This window comes from Coregonus clupeaformis, unplaced genomic scaffold, assembly GCF_020615455.1.
Source record: "Coregonus clupeaformis isolate EN_2021a unplaced genomic scaffold, ASM2061545v1 scaf0558, whole genome shotgun sequence".
Lineage (NCBI taxonomy): Eukaryota > Metazoa > Chordata > Actinopteri > Salmoniformes > Salmonidae > Coregonus > Coregonus clupeaformis.
In genome coordinates this window covers 273,121-291,133 of record NW_025534013.1, presented here as the reverse complement: position 1 = coordinate 291,133, position 18,013 = coordinate 273,121, and the positions used below count along the sequence as shown (strand labels likewise).

Genomic DNA, 18,013 nt, shown 5'->3' with positions numbered 1-18,013 from the left:
GAGGGAAACGCACTGTCTATTATTTAATTTGATCAGGGCAGGGCAGGGCAGCACACACAAACTGTATTTAGACCAATAAAAATACATGATATTATTAGGGTGATAAAAAAAAGGCAGTTGCTCCATGACACAAGAGTACTCTCTAGTGGAACAAAAGCATACAGCACCTGGTATTCCAAGGCAGTCTCCCATCGTATTAACCAGGCCCGATCGTGCTTAGCTTCCGAGTTCGGACGAGATCGGGCGTATTCAGGCTGGTATGGCGTGTAAGCATGGGAACAACTCTTGGTACACTATATAAAGACATGAACAAAATGTATCAGTGATTCGTATTTCCATGCGACCTTAATGAACCGACTAAAAACAAAGGCTGAATGTACTGCCCCTATATTTTCAGGGAAACGCACTGTCTATTATTTAATTTGATCAGGTTAGGACACACATACAAACTGCATTTAGTCCAATAAAAATACAGGATATTATTAGGGTGATAAATAAAAGGCAGTTGCTCCATACATTCACTAACTGTAAATCGCTCTGGATAAGAGCGTCTGCTAAATGACTAAAATGTAAATGATGGCAGCTGGTCCTTTTGTGGCAGGGGCTGAAATGCAGTGTAAATGTTTTTGGGGATTAAGTTCATTTTTCATGGCAAAGAGGACTTTGCAATTAATTGCAATTCATCTGATCGCTCTTCATGACATTCTGGAGTATATGCAAATTGCCATCATCAAAACTGAGGCAGCAGACTTTGTGAAAATTAGTATTTGTGTCATTCTCAAAACTTTTGACCACGACTGTCTGTACTGACATGTATGTGTAACTGATAGATGCACACACGACATGTTCATGTTTCTAAATGTATGTCAATTGTATTTTGTCTGTAATGTCTTGTTCGTTATGTGTCGGACCCCAGTAAGACTAGCTGTCACCATTGATGTCAGCTAATGGGGATCCTAATAAATCAAATCAAATCAAGAGAGGATAGGCTGTGCTCAGTAAACTGACTACAGTGTGCAAGCCCACCTCCTGTCCTGACTGAGCAATTGATTTCTCCAATCTCTGAAAACTGCATTAGCCAAAACACATTGGTCGAGAGAAGGTCAGTGCCATCATGATGATGGAACGACAAGTTCACTAAACCCAGCACTCAATCACACACAGGCATATGCATGCACGTACACACACACACACAAACGCAGGCAGATAGGCAGGAATGCATGCGCGCACATACACATATATTTGTGTATTGATTCTGATATTACAACACCTTGCACTATTCACTGAGATAACACCACTAGACCAGAGTCCCAAGGTACAGTATATGATTCCCCGTCCTACCTAGTTCTGCTTGGTTTAATGTTTGAAGTTAAAATGTTTATCCTGTAAATGTATAATAGACTTCATGCCGGCTGACCACAGTGGTGGGGTCATACCAGAACATGGCTGCCTTTATTTGTTTAGCTACTGGCCCTCACTAAAAGGAATCCAATAAGCCATCAGGATGCACCCTGTGGCCATACAAGTGTCTAGGGGTCTGAAAGGAAGACTAGGTAGAGTGCATAAACACACTGACAGACACACATAGAAGAAAACACACATCATCCCTCTATAGGACACTTACTACCAACACACCCACATGTACATTAACCCTCTGAAACACATACACACACCCTGCATTTATCTGCGTCATTAATGGTCTTGGCTGGAGGATGAAGGCATTTGTTATCGTCTTCAGGAGAGGCCAAGGTTCTGTTCATCATCACTACCCAAGAGGCACCACTCTGATCTCTCTGTGCCAGTCTTTGTGTGCGGCTCACTGTGGATTCACCCAGGCTCACTGGCCTGTAAAGCAATCTAATCTTCACTGGACTGCAAGAGCCTTACTGCCTTTACAGAGAGCTGCAGGGCTAAACTGTAGCCAAACACTGAACTGGCAGTTTTTTATCGTTTTCAAATTAATGGCAACATTAATGATCTTTACTATCATTGGATAAAAAACATATTACACATGTAACAGTCTTGGGAGGATAAGAGAGAGAGAGAGAGAGAGAGGAGAAAAGGATACATTGGATAAATGGACTGACATTTTGAAGGGAATCAATTCAGTTACCCCACTGAAACTTGCACTTGTGTGTAGCCTATGTTATGATGTGTAGACTATTTTATGATGTGTGTTGTACTAAACAGTATATTAGAAAACCATTCATGATCGCTTTACATACAACATTTGGTCATTGACATACTGTATGTAGTCATTTGATGCTCTCTGGTGGCCTTTTAAGGCATAGCAGCACAGCACTGCCTCCCCATGCTCTCCCCCATACAGATGACAAAGATGGTGAATAATGAAGGTGTCGCATAAAGGCTGTTTACCCATCTCTTATGCTACATGTGGCGGCGATCTGCTTTTAATAGTGCAGACATAGAAGATGTGTGAATATAGATGTGTTGCCATGACTCTTGCCCGCTGGCCTGCATGTATTCACTGAGTAGACTCTTGGACTACAACAAGTATGTATTCTGATTGCCAACAGTAGTAATATGTTGAGTGTGGCACTTGATAATCAACTTTATAATCTTCTCAATGTGGAGTGATTGACCTGTGCTCAGCCACCCTCTCCTTGCAACATGATGCAGGCAGGCAATAGATGAGAAAACAAAGTGCTTCAATAGGGTGAAGGCAGAGGTTGAATATGAGTACAGGCAGAGAGAGAGATGGAGAGAGAAGGAAGAGAGAGACAGACATACAGATGTAGGATCTTAATTTGAGCCAGTTTGCTACAGCAGGAAAATAATTTTGCAGCAACAGGAAATGTGAATTATGATGTGGATTATAATTAATGGACATTTTTTGTAGGGGTTGATACATTTTCTGTTTGGGCAAATCAAGTCTGACATTTTAAAATGGAAATGACAAACTTTAGAAGCCTTTTGTAATACAATACAAGTTTGCATTTCTTGCTCTGCAGTACAAATCTCAGCAACAAAAGAGTGATCAAATTAAGATCCTACATCTGTACAGACAGACAGACATACAGACATACAGGCAGACTAGGTCTATAGTAATAGGCTGCTCCAGTGTTCTGGAACTTGATGATGTCACAATGCCACTTTACCAGGGATGGAGCACTAGTTATTATAAGGGAACATTATGAGGTAACGTTGCCACGGAAACACACTTCTAACATAATCCCAGACCACATTAAAATTGTTAGACAAGCTCAGGAAGAGCGTGTTAGCTACATCTCTCAACCTATAACTGATTTGATTGATTACAACAGTACACTACCCTAGCGTGTTATGGGTCAGACACTTAGTGACCCTGTCCCTCTGGTCTCCCTCAAAGGGAGCAACCAAAGGAGACCCACAAACATAAAAATAAACCCAAGGAGAAGAGCATCCCTCCAGCCCCTGACCTTTCTTCAGCTGTTTACACTGCTGAGCTGCGTCAGGATGAAGAAGACACCATTTGATCCCTCCCAGAGTGGTGAGGGGAGAAAGGCAACAACGATACGCGATACGAACAACAATAATGACTCTGATACTGGTGAGTGTGAGAGGGTGTCTATTGACTAGTGCTGCTACATAGTACAATTATTTAGGCTTCACTTGGAGGAAATGTTTCACTTACAGGCTCTGACTATTCTGCAGGTGATGTGAAAAGGATCAAGGACAAGAGTAAAGGAAAGGATCGGAAAGAGAAAGTTTGGATTGAAGTTAAGAAATCTCAGGACCACAAACGCAGAACCACACCGGAAACAGAAAAATACATTAAACAAAGATCTAACTCGTGTAAGACATCCAAACCTGCTTATCAATGAGGATTTGCCAATGCATTTGATAATTGATAATGACCACAATAAGGAAAAGCACAGTATATTGTGTTGAATTTGATACTTTGACACTGCTTGACAAATGTGATAATGTCACAATGCCCCTTCGGATGGGGTAGGCCCTACTAGTTAAAAAGTCTTAACGGAATCTTTGGAACGTCCCAACTCTGACCTTACCCCCATTGAAGTTGAAATTGAAATGGTTAAGGTAAGGGTTAAGGTTAGAGTTAGGGTAAGGGTAGAGGTAAGGTTAGGGTTTAGGGTAGGGATGTCTCAAGGATCTCGGATAGCACTAACCCTAGTTATTATTGGGTAACATTTTGCCATGGAAACACACTAGAGCTCATTGGCTATTGATATTGTAGTTTGAAATATCAGTAGATTTCTAACTGATGTACTGATTGTGACCCTGAGGTCTCCCCTGTGGAGAAAGCAAAGGAGACCCAGCAGAAAGAGAAGAAGCAGAGCATCCATCCAGCTGTGGCGGCCCTGCAGCTGTTCACTCTCTTCTGCTGTGGAGGGAAAGTCAAGCTGAAGAAAACTCGTCCCTCTCAGCACAGACAGAGTAAAAGGACCAGGACGAAGATAATGCATCTGATACTGGTGAGTGTTATGGGTTGTCTGTTGATTAGATATAGAATGATATTGCTCCACTTGGAAAGATGTGTCTTCAAAATCAAAATGTCTAATCTAAACAGGCTCAGACTGGTCTGGAGGAGATGTTACAACCAAAAAGGTCAAGGACAAGAGTAATGGAAAGGTAGGGAGGGAGAAAGACTGGACTAAGTCCAGCTATTGAAATCATCTCAAGACCATGAACCCAGAAGTACAACACCAGAAACAGACAAGGGAACTAATTTGGGACAAAGACTGAACTCTGTGAGACAAGCAAACATGCTGTATCATATTTTATTGTGAGCAAAGATCTTTCCCATAATGTTTTATCATTGGGTGTTACAATTGTCTTATGCAGGCAAATCAAAGGACACCCGGCAAGTGAAGACCCATGTGGAGAAAATGTACATAAGTCCTGACTCTCCGACTCTACCACGTGCCCACTTAAGTTACTGAAACCTGACTTACTATACGGACAGACAGAGATTCACACATCCAGGCAGTTTCCCCTCTGACCTCAACCTAACCCCCCTTTTCCTCCGGGTAGAGCTCCCTCTCCCAGTTCTCCCTGGCTAGAACCTGGCCCATCCTCCCACTGGAGTGGCAGCTACCTGGAGTCCCCTCTGACCACCTCGTCTATGGCAACTAGGACAGAGAGAAAGCCATCCACTACCAACACTTCGACACAGGCGCAGACAGAAACACAGACAACAGATATGAACACAGACACACAGACCACTGCCACCTCTCAGAGACAGATCTCCATGGGACCACCCAGTCATCAGAGACCATGACAGAGGTTCACACATCAGACTCAAGCACCCAGAACTCCACTCCTGACATGGCACTGACCCCTGAGAGCACTAAGGACATGATCGCTACTTATGAGGATGTGAAGGATGACTCTGCTGAAGATTTGATCTCCACCCTAACAGACACCTCTATGGAGAAATCCGTCAGTGAGACCAGCCTGAAAGCCCTCATCGCTGAGGATGAGGAAGATAACAATGAGATGAAGGATATGGCTGCCTCCGCTATCCTGCTACTGATAATGCCAATGAGGATGCAAAGCTACTGGAGCTACTTTATTATTATTATTATTATTACTTTATGACTACATGTTGACAGTGGAGACCGAGCTGTAGGCCTAATGAACATTTCAATATAGCAAAAGCTATACTATGATCAATTAATAAAAACAGTTAATATTTCTGCAGCAAATGTTCACTACTGTTGATATGTGAAGCAGCATGCTTAGGTTAGCATATGTGTTTGAATTCACCAAAACTAATACATAAACAAAAAATATATCAAACCACTACAGGTAGGGAAGAGTGAATACATCAGCATTGAGTTAATTTGGTCAATAATGATCCATGGGCATATTACATTCTGTGATATATGAAATAACAATCACCCACAGTGAATACAAAGCAGACATGTTCTATTTTCTCCCTCTGTCCTTCCCTCCCATGTCCTGATGAGGTTTAGATTGTCTTGTTATCCACCCCTTCAACTGTTTAGCATTTTAATAACGCCTCGCAATCTCAGGGCCTAATTATTTTGATTCACATGCTTAAAATAGAGCCCACATATCACCACACATATCTGAGCGGCCTGAAGGTGCTGTGTTACTGGTGGGTTCCAACAGATTACAGGGAGATTGGTGAAATAAATCAACCTAAATAGGGATGATAGGAACATTTATCATACTACAGCCTCATTCTCTTTGCCTATATTACAGCAGGGAGGATATATTGGTGTCATCAGAGTAATGGAGTACCACACATACTGTATGTACCTCATGTTTTCACACATCATGATGTAGTCCTTGTAAGATAACTCTGGAGCGTGATCTTGTCGTTTTTTATCATCTTGAAGGGTGACAGAATAGTGAGCTTTATCCATGACTTTGAGAATGTAGTTATTTTATGAATTCTCACAGGTACGATTTCTGTCAAACTGCACTTTTCTGTCTCTGTCATGCCTCGGTCACCAGATGTACAGCCTCCCAGAGCTGCATATTCCACTGGCCTACATGCATGGATAATGAGCTGAGAGAAGTAGTTGCAGCACATCGTTTTAGGCTACAGCCAAGCTCTATCTTTAACCTGAGAAACATCTTAGTCCTACATGAGTGCACTCTCCACAACAAAGACCAGCCTGACATCAACATACTGTTGATAAAGTAGACATTGAATTAAATCAACATAACGATAGACACTGTACATGTATTTTTGATGATTGTTAATCTAGAAAAGACGCAGAACATATTAACTCTGAAAGGGGAGAGAGAGAAGAGAGAGGGGGATGAATGGGTGGATAGAGGAGCGACAGTACAAGGGATGGTGAGATGTGTCCATTTATGAATTCAAATATTCCAACTCCCCAATAAGAGGATCAAAGGTTCTCTCACCCAGGTGTACAAACAAACAGACATGCACGGACACACACCTACACACACAAAAATACCCACGCACACACCCACTCCTCTATCCACATAAAGTGGTCAGGGCATCACAGTGATTTAGCTACAAGGACATTGAGAGAAGCCATTTCTCTGCTCTAGAGACTGTAACATTGATGAGGTTCACTGGACGTTCAAACACACCTCCAACATGTCCGTGAAATAAAAGATTACATCATCATTTTAATCCAAGTACTTTTCATATGACTGCACAGTTAGATAAGTATTACTACAGTGAGGACAATTAATAGAGATCCACACTCTTTTCACACTTCGGTAGGCTATCTATGCCAGGGGCTATTCTAGATCCTGAGCTATGAGAATCCCTTGACCTGGCCGAGCTCCCCTCACTGTACTGTCAACACCAGGCTAACACCTATCAAGAGTAATCATGGCTTTAAGTGACCAGTCTATCCTCAGGGGGATACTCCTGACAAACACATTGACAGCCAGGCTCTATTACGGTCTGTCAGCTCCTGTTTTTGCTGGCTCTGTCTTTACCCCTGCTCATAGGACATGATGGACAGTGTGTGTGTGTGCGTGTGTGTGTGTGTGTGTGTGTGTGTGTAGTCGTGCGCGTTCTGCGTATGCGCTCATGCCTATGCATGCATGCCTATGTTTGTGTGTGTCCGTGTCTGCATTAATGTGTGTGTGTGCATGCGTTCCTATGCATGCATGCGTGGGTGCACATGCAAATCTGTGTGTGTGTGTGTGTGTGTATGTGTGTGTGGGTGTATGACTGAGGGCTGGAATGAACAGTCAACTGTTTATCATTAGTGTCTAGCTTCAGAGGGAGAGCAATAAGACAGTGATGTATGAATGTCCCCTGAGCAATCAGAGACACTATGAGCCATCATGGGAAGAATATATACAGCTTGGTACGAGACTCTGAAACAATGAATGGGTTTGATAGACAAAACATTTTTATACTCTACTACAGTGTTTCCCAACTCCGGTCCTCGAGTACACCCAACCAGTGGAGGCTGCTGAGGGGAGGACAGCTCATAATAATGGTTGGAATGGAGTAAATGGAATGGTATCAACAACATGGTTTTCATCTGTTTGATACCATTCCATTCACTCCATTCAGCTATTCCACTCCAGCCATTATTATGAACCGTCCTCCACTTATGAGCAGCCTCCACTGCCCCAACAATACATATCTTGTTGTGGCCCCGGACAAGCACACCTGATTGTACTTGTCAACTAATCATCAAGCCCTTGACATCTGAATCAGGTGTTTTTGTCCAGGGCTACAATACAAATGTTACTGGAGGACTGGAGTTGGGAAAAACTGTGATAATATGATACTATATGATACTATATGATACTATATGATACAGATTCTCTCTCTCTCTCTCTCTCTCTCTCTCTCTCTCTCTCTCTCTCTCTCTCTCTCTCTCTCCCCTTCCTCTGAACCATAGAGTTGTATTGTTACAGTTTTTCTCATTTGCTAAAACACTAAACCCTATTGTCTGAACCAAATGCTCAGTTGCCTGAACCCACTGATTGAATCAATCACTCTTTTGGCAAAACCATAAGCACTTTTCACCTGTTTAGACATAACTTGCCAACACATTTTCATTGTGATGCACCCAGTGCTGCATAATGGTGAGCACAGGTGACAAAAGTCAAACACGATTAGAGCACAGGGGTCACCACTTGAACACAACAACTCAAAATTGATCACACTTGTGGCTAATGATGTGAGGGAACATATACAGTAAGCCAGTTCAGAGAGCACTGGTTTGTGAGGCCCCTACAATGGATAGAAATCTGAGAGGAAGAGTTCGTGTGAGAGGAGGTCGAGGTGGTCGAGGTGGTCAGCGAAGACAAAGGACAGTAATATCTGATGAAATCAGAGCTACTGTGATTGACCATGTTCTTGTCCATGGTACTGAGCATGAGGGAGGCTGGACAAAGGGGGTACAACCAAACATCAGTAGATTCACTGTGTCCACCATAATCCGAAGATTTAGAGAAGAGAACAGGTAATTACCTTTTTTGACATTATAGTACAGTATGTAAATGTTGACAGCAATTACTGTATGACATACTATATACTGTACCACAGTATACTGTAAGTAAATATATGTTTCAGTACATCACTGTACCAATGTACTGTAGTATTGTAATGGAGGGTTGGTCTAACTGTTTGTAGGCCTAGTATTCCCATGTATATTTTTTTGTAACTCCATGTTCTCTTTTTGTAGAATTGAAAGACTGCCACATGGGGGTGGGAGGACAGGTATGTTCTCCCCACACCAAGAGACCCTAATTGTTGATATGGTCCGTGAGAACAATGCCATTAAACTGAGCGAAATTCAGCAGAAGATCATTGAGGACCATTTAAATGTTGAGGGTATCAACAGTGTCAGCCTCTCTACTGTTGATTGTGTCCTCAAGCGCAACAGACTGCGCATGAAACAGCTATACAGAGTGCCCTTTGATCGCAACTCAGACAGAGTCAAAGAGCAAAGATTCCAGTATGTACAGGTTGGCATATCCAGACACATTCAATGTTGATTACTCTAAGTAGTGATTTACTGTAGTGGCCTAAATCACTTTTTCCGTATCACTTACAAAACTATATCTATTTCTACAGAGGGTTTTTCAACTGGATGCAATGGAAAGACACCATCAATACATCTACATGGATGAAGCTGGGTTTAATCTCACCAAAAGGAGAAGGAGAGGCCGTAATGTGATTGGCCATCGGGCCATTGTTTGTGTTCCTGGGCAGCGTGGTGGCAATGTCACATTATGTGCTGCCATCAGCAATCATGGGGTTGTCCACCATCATGCCAACCTGGGGCCCTACAACACTCACCAGCTCCTCATTTTCCTCAATCACATGCGAGATGCTTTGTTAGGGCAGCAGGATGAGCATCCCATCTATGATGTTGTTTGGGACAATGTGAGTTTTCACAGAGCCCTCCAGGTTAGAGAGTGGTACAATATGAACCAAGGTTTTATCAATCTTTGCCTTCCACCGTGTTCCCATTTCCTAAACCCCATTGAGGAATTCTTCTCCTCATGGCGGTGGAAGGTATATGAACGCCAACCTTACACCAGGGTAAAATCTCCTGCAAGCCATGGGACTTGCCTGTGGTGACATAGGTGTGGAGGCATGCCAAGCCTGGATATGGCATGCCAGGGTTTTTTTCCCCCGTTGCCTGGCCAGACAAAATGTGGCCTGTGATGTGGATGAAGTCCTGTGGCCTGACCCAGTACGGAGACATGATGCTGTGGCTGAGTAATGCACTTATTTGTATATTTTTTTACTTTTTTTTTTTACATGGGCTTACTGTACACAAGTGGCAAACGCATAAGATTTCTGTTTGTTTTTACAAGTGCTACATGTAAATGCACAAGATTTCTGTTTTGTCTTTTTGTACAAGTGCTAAATGCACAGTTTTTTTTTGTTTTGCAACATGCATTTAGCCTACAGTGAACAATAAACATTTATTTCTCCAGCTTCATGTCCTGAGCATTGTGTTTTCTATTTTCTACGTAGTGTTTAGTGACTGTTCAGTAGTGTTTTTATTTTGATTGACTCGGGGCACGATTTGACAACATAGTTCAGTTTTTGAGCACAGATTGAACTGTTTTGAGGTGAAAGTTTGGTTTTGCAAGAAGAGTCTGAGGTTTTGTGAATGTAGCTTGAAAATTGGGTTTTGTGTTCACAGTTAAGAGAAAAGGAGAGCAGCTTTCAAGAAATGTGTCTTAGCAATCGAGAAAAACTGTAATTCCACAGACATCGCTCTGTCAGTGAGACCCCATGGAACAGACATAGCATCTCTTGTGTCACCCTAATAATAAATGACATATATTTTGAGGGACAAGCACTGTCTATTATTTAATTTCACCAGGGCAGGGCAGCACATACAAACTGCATTTAGTCCAATAAAAATACATGATATTATTAGGGTGATAAATAAAAGGCAGTTGCTCCATGACACATATATTTTGAGGGAAACGCACTGTCTATTATTTAATTTGATCAGGGCAGGGCAGGGCAGCACATACAAACTGCATTTAGTCCAATAAAAATACAGGATATTATTAGGGTGATAAATAAAAGGCAGTTGCTCCATGACACATATATTTTGAGAGAAACGCACTGTCTATTATTTAAATTGATCAGGGCAGGGCAGGGCAGCACATACAAACTGCATTTAGTCCAATAAAAATACATGATATTAGGGTGATAAATAAAAGGAAGTTGCTCCATGACACATACTATTTATGAAGAAACGGCACTGTCTTATTATTTAAATATGATCAGGCAGCGCAGACTTAGCACATATCAAACTGCATTTTTAGTCCATTCATACTTCACACAAAATACATGCTTCATATTTCATTAGGTGATAAATATCTAAAGCCACAAGTTCAAGCTTCCATACACAAGCAAGTACTTTCTAGCTGAACATAACTAGCATTTACGGCACCTGGTATTCCAAGGTGGTCCCCCATCCAAGTACTAACCAGGCCCAATCCTGCTTAGCTTCCGAGATCAGACAATATCGGGTGTATTCAGGCTGGAATGGCCGTAAGCGAGAGAACAACTCTTGGTACACTATATGAAGACATGAACAAAATGTATCAGTGATTCGAATTTCTGTGCAACTTATTGAACCGACTAAAAACACAGGCTGAATGTACTGCCTATATTTTGAGGAAAACGCATTGTCTATTATTTAATTTGATCTGGGCAGGGCAGCACATACAAACTGCATTTAGTCCAATAAAAATACATGATATTATTAGGTTGATAAATAAAAGGCAGTTGCTCCATGACACAAGAGTACTCTCTAGTGGAAAAAGAAGCTTACAGCACCTGGTATTCCCAGGCAGTCCCCCATCCAAGTACTATCCAGGCCCGACTCTGCTTAGCTTCCAAGATCAGACAAGATCGGGCATTTTCAGGCATGTATTGCCGTAAACTTGAGAACAAATCTTGGTACACTATATAAAGACATGAACAAAATGTATCAGCGATTAGTATTTCCATGCAACTTAATGAACCGACTAAAAACAAAGGCTGAATGTACTGCCTATATTTTCAGGGAAACGCACTGTCTATTATTTAATTAGATCAGGTTAGGACAGCACATACAAACTGCATTTAGTCCAATAAAAATACAGGATATTATTAGGGTGATAAATAAAAGGCAGTTGCTCCATGACACATATATTTTGAGGGAAACACACTGTCTATTATTTAAATTGATCAGGGCAGGGCAGGGCAGCACATACAAACTGCATTTAGTCCAATAAAAATACATGATATTATTAGGGTGATAAATAAAAGGCAGTTGCTCCTTGACACATATATTTTGGAGGGAAACGCACTGTCTATTATTTAATTTGATCAGGGCAGGGCAGGGCAGGGCAGCACATACAAACTGCATTTAGTCCAATAAAAATACATGATATTATTAGGGTGATAAATAAAAGGCAGTTGCTCCATGACACAAGAGCACTCTCTAGTGGAACAAAAAGCTTACAGCACCTGGTATTCCCAGGCAGTCTCCCATCCAAGTACTAACCAGGCCCAATCCTGCTTAGCTTCCCGAGATCAGACGAACGGGTGTATTCAGGCTGGTATGGCCGTAAACGTGGGAACAAATCTTGGTACACTATATAAAGACATGAACAAAATGTATCAGTGATTCGTATTTCATGCAACTTAATAAACCGACAAAAAACAAAGGCTGAATGTACTGCCTATATTTTGAGGGAAATGCACTGTCTATTATTTAAATTGATCAGGGCAGGGCAGGGCAGCACATACAAACTGCATTTAGTCCAATAAAAATACCTGATATTATTAAAGGCAGTTGCTCCTTGATCAGAGGAGGGTTTGAAGGAATCAGCTCCAGGATCTCAGAAGTGCTTCCCAGACATTTTCCTCAGGCAGGCGAGGTTCTTCTGGTTCTGTCTTTGCATCCGATGTCCTCAGCTCGGAGTAATCGCTTGAATCCTCCGCCATCCAAGATGCACTTTCCTCCCCCCAGAGTCCTCCATGTCTTCCCTGTCCAGTCCATCACCGGAATGCGTGGCCTCTCCTGCATCTACATTGATCGAAGGTCCTGCAGCATCACTGTCATTGAAGTACTCTGAATCATAAATTTCAAATGGCAGGAAGTTCACCTGCAGCAGTAGATTTCTACGAACCACCTTCTCTCTGCCATCGCGGCCTTGGATTCTGTATGTGTGAGTAAGTGGATTGACTGAAGTCTCTGTGAAAATCTCGGGATTCCACTTGTCAGCCGACTTGCGACGGCCCCTTTCATCCTTGTTGGTGATGAGGACACGATCCCCCATGGACAAACTGATGCCTTTAACCCGCTTGTCGTACTCCCGACCCTGTCGTACTCCCCGACCTTGCATTCCTCGACCTTGTCGCACTCTCGACCTTGTCGTACTCCCCAACCTTGTCGTCTCTGTTGCTTGTCAGTGTGCCTTTGGGCAACACTCATAGCTTCCTTCAGCCCAGTGATCAGCATCTCGACATACTTGTTTCAATCCACAACACTGGAGTCGTCCAAGACATTGTGGAACATCACATTCACTGGTAGCCGAGGGACCTTACCAAACATGAGAAAGAATGGAGCATAGCCCGTGGTCTCGTGAACAGTGGCATTATAGGTGAATGTCAATGACTGGATTTGTTCAGGCCAATGTTCCTTGGTTTTCAGGGGTAGACTCCTGAGCATACTGCCTAAAGTCCTATTGAAGCGTTCAGTCTCTCCATTCCCCATAGGGTGATATGCCGTGGTTCTTGATTTTTGGACACCAGAGAGCTTAAGCAATTCTGCTATTAACTCGCTCTCGAAATTCGCGCCCTGATCAGAATGGATCCTTGCAGCAAATCCATGGACACAGAAGACATGATCCCACAGTTTACGAGCTACTTGCTTGGCTGTCTGGTTTCTGCATGGCCATGCACGGGCAAGTTTAGTGAAGTGGTCAGTCACCACCAGAACGTCAACTGAGTTCTTCTTACTGTCTTCCGCTGTCCAAAAATCCAAACAAACAAACTCCACGGGAGAGCAGGTTTTGATGCTCTCTAACGGGCTTCTAGCCGCTGGCTCTGGAGTCTTTGCTAGAACGCATCTCTGGCAGCAGCGTACATACTCCTTGATGTCTCTCTCCATTGCAGGCCAGAGAAACCTCTGTCTTGCCAGGGTTAGAGTTCTAGCCTGGCCTTGATGTCCTGCAAGGTCGTGAATGCCGTCATTGCTTTGAGTCGCAACACCTCTGGTAAGACATACTGGAATTTTCTCCGGTTTGTGTGACTCTCCTTAATGACACGATACAGAACTCCCTCTCTTAGGATCAAGCGGTCCCACTGCTTCATCAGCAACAACACTTTAGAAGAAACATCATATCGGTCTCGTCTGGTGGGCCGTTTCTTATTGAAGACGAAAGGGATGACCTTGGAAACCAAAGAGTCTTGCAGCTGGAGACCTCGAAGTTCCTCATGCGAGAGTTCAGGCAAAGTGTCAATACCAGGAGAAAGCAGCTGTTGGATGTTGGAACCAAGCTGGATTGCTTGCATCTCCGTTGAACATTCCCAGTCAATATGGAGCTGACATATAGCTTTCACTTCAGCAGTGGTCAAGGAGGTTATCTCTTGGAGATAAGAAGCCCACCGGAAGGCATCTTGGACATCATCATTTGGCGTCCCAACAGCCTCAGACAGAAGTGCTAGGTAGGACTCCCTCATAAGTCTCCGTACGGCAGTCACTGCGAAGGGGTCGCGGCTCAGTGCATCTGCTACTGTATTCTTGCTGCTTGGGATACGCTTCAATCGAAGTTGTACGGGCGCAAGCTTGGCAACCCATCTTTGCTCGCAAGCGTCCAGCTTGGGTTTTGTCATGATGTACGTTAACGGGTTACTATCTGTCCAGACAGTGAACTCGTGCCCCTTAAGCCAGTGACTGAATTCCTCACACACGCTCCATTTCAGTGCTAGAAATTCAAGTCTGTGTGCCGGATCCCTTCTCTGCGACTTACTCAGGGTCTTGCTCGCGAATGCTATGGGCCTTGCTTTATCTTCACCTTCAGGCACTTGACAAAGCACAGCCCCGAGACCATCCAAAGAAGTGTTAGTGAAGAGAATGTACGGCCTCTCAAAATCAGGGTGAGCCAGCACGACACAATTCAGAAGAGCATCCTTCAGCTTCTGGAATGCAATGACACACTCTTCAGTCCAATCCCACTGTTGCCCTTCTTCCTCCCATCTCTTCCTCTTCTCTTTTGACCCCCATTGAGTGCAAACAAAGGCTTGGCTATGGAGGAACAATCAGGAATGAAGTGCTGGTAATATAATACCATCCCCAAGAAGGATTTCAGCCTCCGAGCAGAGGGAGTACACATTTACATTTTAGTCATTTAGCAGACGCTCTTATCCAGAGCGACTTACAGTTAGTGAGAGCATACATTATTATTATATATATATTTTTTCATACTGGCCCCCCGTGGGAATCAAACCCACAACCCCGGAGTTGCAAACGCCATGCTCTACCAACTGAGCTACATCCCTGCCGGCCATTCCCTCCCCTACCCTGGACGACGCTGGGCCAATTGTGCGCCGCCCCATGGGTGTCCCGGTCGCGGCCGGCCTACGACAGAGCCTGGATTCAAACCAGGATCTCTAGTGGCACAGCTAGCACTGCAATGCAGTGCCTTAGACCACTGCGCCAATCGGGAGATAGCTGAGCTTGGCTCATCTTGGCAATGGCCTCCACCTTCTCAGCATCCACTGACACACCATCCTCTTTAATGATATGTCCGAGGAATTTCACTGTTCTTCGTAGGAAGTGGCATTTCTTTGGTGCTAGTTTGAGATTGTTGGCACTTAGACGGCTAAACACAACTTCAAGTCGCTGCAGAGCCAGTTCCTCGGTGGGTGCAAAGACCAACAAGTCATCTAGGTAACAAAGGAGATTTGAGAAATGTAGGTCCCCAAATATACTTAACATCATTCTCATGAAAGAGGCCGGGCTGTTACACAGACCTTGTGGCATGCGATTGTACTCAAAGTCCCATCGGTGTGGTAAAGGCTGTGTACTTCTTGTCCTCTTCATGAACTGGAATGTTATAAAATCCTGAGGTCAAGTCCATGGTGCTGAAAAAATGCACTGCCACCAAGGGCTGCCAGGCAATCTGCTTGATGAGGAAGGGGATGAGCGTCCTTCACCGTTCGTGCATTCATCCACCTGAAGTCAGTGCATAACCTCAGACTCCCGTCTTTCTTCCATACCATGACTAAAGGGGAGGCATACTCACCTAACCGACTTGCGTATAAGGCCTACTTCCTCCATATCTGTTAATACCTTCCTCAGCTTCAGGTAATGAGCAGGCGGAACCCTTCTGTATGGTAGGCGGAAGGGTCTGTCATCAACCAGATGGACAGTTTACTACCTTTAAAGTGACCAAGCCATCTCCCCACATGGGCGTAATAACTCTACCCACAAGTATGTTTCTGGGCATGACCTTTGACCTGGTAGGCTCGACTATTACAGTGCTGCCTGGAGACAATGCCACATTTTTAGGAAGTTTACCCTAAACTAAGTGTTCAGTCTTGGGAAAAAGAGTCACAGCTTGAGTGAGCTTCACGGTCCTAATCTTGCTATCAACTTGCTGTCCCTTCCATCTTGTGACACTTGTCATCATCTGCAGAAACTGCTCACCCTCTGGTGAGTGAGTCTGGCCATCCATGTTGTTGACTAGATTCCAGTATTCGTCAGTGCCCTTCATCTCATGCAATAGATGCTTAATGACGTTTGATCCCAGGATAAGATCATCACGCTGTCCAGGAACAACTAGGGTGGGCACTTTAACATCAATCCCATAGAAACACTTTGGTGAGGCCTTCTTCCCCCCACAACCCACTAACACTAACTCTTTAGGAGGCTGATATTGCTGAGAAGGGCACCTGCTTCCAAAAGTCTCTGCTCAGTAGGTTAACTCAATGTACAGGCCATAGACCCAGTGTCAAGCATGCCCTTAAGCTGCACTTTCCCATGTACAGACACAGAGGTGTAAAACAAATCTGAAAAAGCCTCAACCTCTTGTGAACCTAACATAACAATTTTCTCTCCTTCTTTCGCATCAGAGCACAACATCTCATATGTTTTCTCAAGATCATCAGATTCTTTCCTGGGGGTAGACAGTTGAACACCCGCATTTCCCCCCTTCACCTGTGGGCGTGTCAGTTTAACGGTTGCTGCTGTAGTGGGTTTCTCTGCTGCTGTGTTGGGTGTCTCTCACCGCCGGGATTGGCATAGCGTTCCCCTGTTTTGGACAATTTGATTTCCAATGATCTGGGGAAAAGCACCAGAAGCACAGGTTCTCATGTCTACAGTGCATCACAGTGGAGTGATCTGTTGAGCCACAAACCCTGCATTCCCTACGCCTGAAGGGCTGGGCGGGGAAAGATGGCGCCCTGGCCTGTGTCTGTGAAACCATAACAGGTGGTATGCTCTTCTCTAAGGTACGTTCAAGGAGGTGAATGAGCCTCTCGATACTTGCACTCTGCCCATCTTGTTTGGCGCTTGATGTGAGAGAAGTGTCACTGCACGCACCAGCATTGGCCCCGTCTTCAAATAGAGTTGTCTGGGAATGTACTGTTACTTGCTTTGAGGATACAGCGGTATAATGACACATGGTGGCCTTTCTGCGGCGTTCATGTTCATACATTCTCTCCTGTACTTCACTGCAGTCCATTTCTCAGCAGACTTGTATTGGAATACTGCTGCCAGTTTGGGGTCGGGCAGTATGTTACAAACATCATGACGACATCTGAGTTGTAACTGTCAATCTTCTTACCTTGTCTCTTAAGGCCCTCGTCAGCAACATCTACGGCCTTGTTCAATCGAACCCAATACTCCATAACAGCCTCTCCGGGTACAGGTTTAGTATTGTAAAAATCAGCTAAAGGCATGCATGAGTAGGCCAATTAGCTGAAATTCTGTTTCAGAATGTCAAATACAATCTCTGGCTTCTCTTTAGGATTAACAGTTGTCTCATTGCGTAAATGTATCTTTACCATGTCTCTTGCTTTGCCAGATAATCGACT

General features: G+C 43.7%; 4 pseudogenes; all 4 read right to left on the bottom strand.

The window, feature by feature from the left end:
- Positions 1-155: 155 nt before the first annotated feature.
- Positions 156-272, bottom strand: LOC123485071 (annotated as a pseudogene).
- An 11,088-nt stretch (positions 273-11,360) lies between these two features.
- On the bottom strand, positions 11,361-11,479 carry LOC121562765 (annotated as a pseudogene).
- Positions 11,480-11,749: 270 nt separating this feature from the next.
- On the bottom strand, positions 11,750-11,868 carry LOC121562764 (annotated as a pseudogene).
- Positions 11,869-12,424: 556 nt separating this feature from the next.
- On the bottom strand, positions 12,425-12,542 carry LOC121562763 (annotated as a pseudogene).
- Between the last annotated feature and the right edge of the window lie 5,471 nt (positions 12,543-18,013).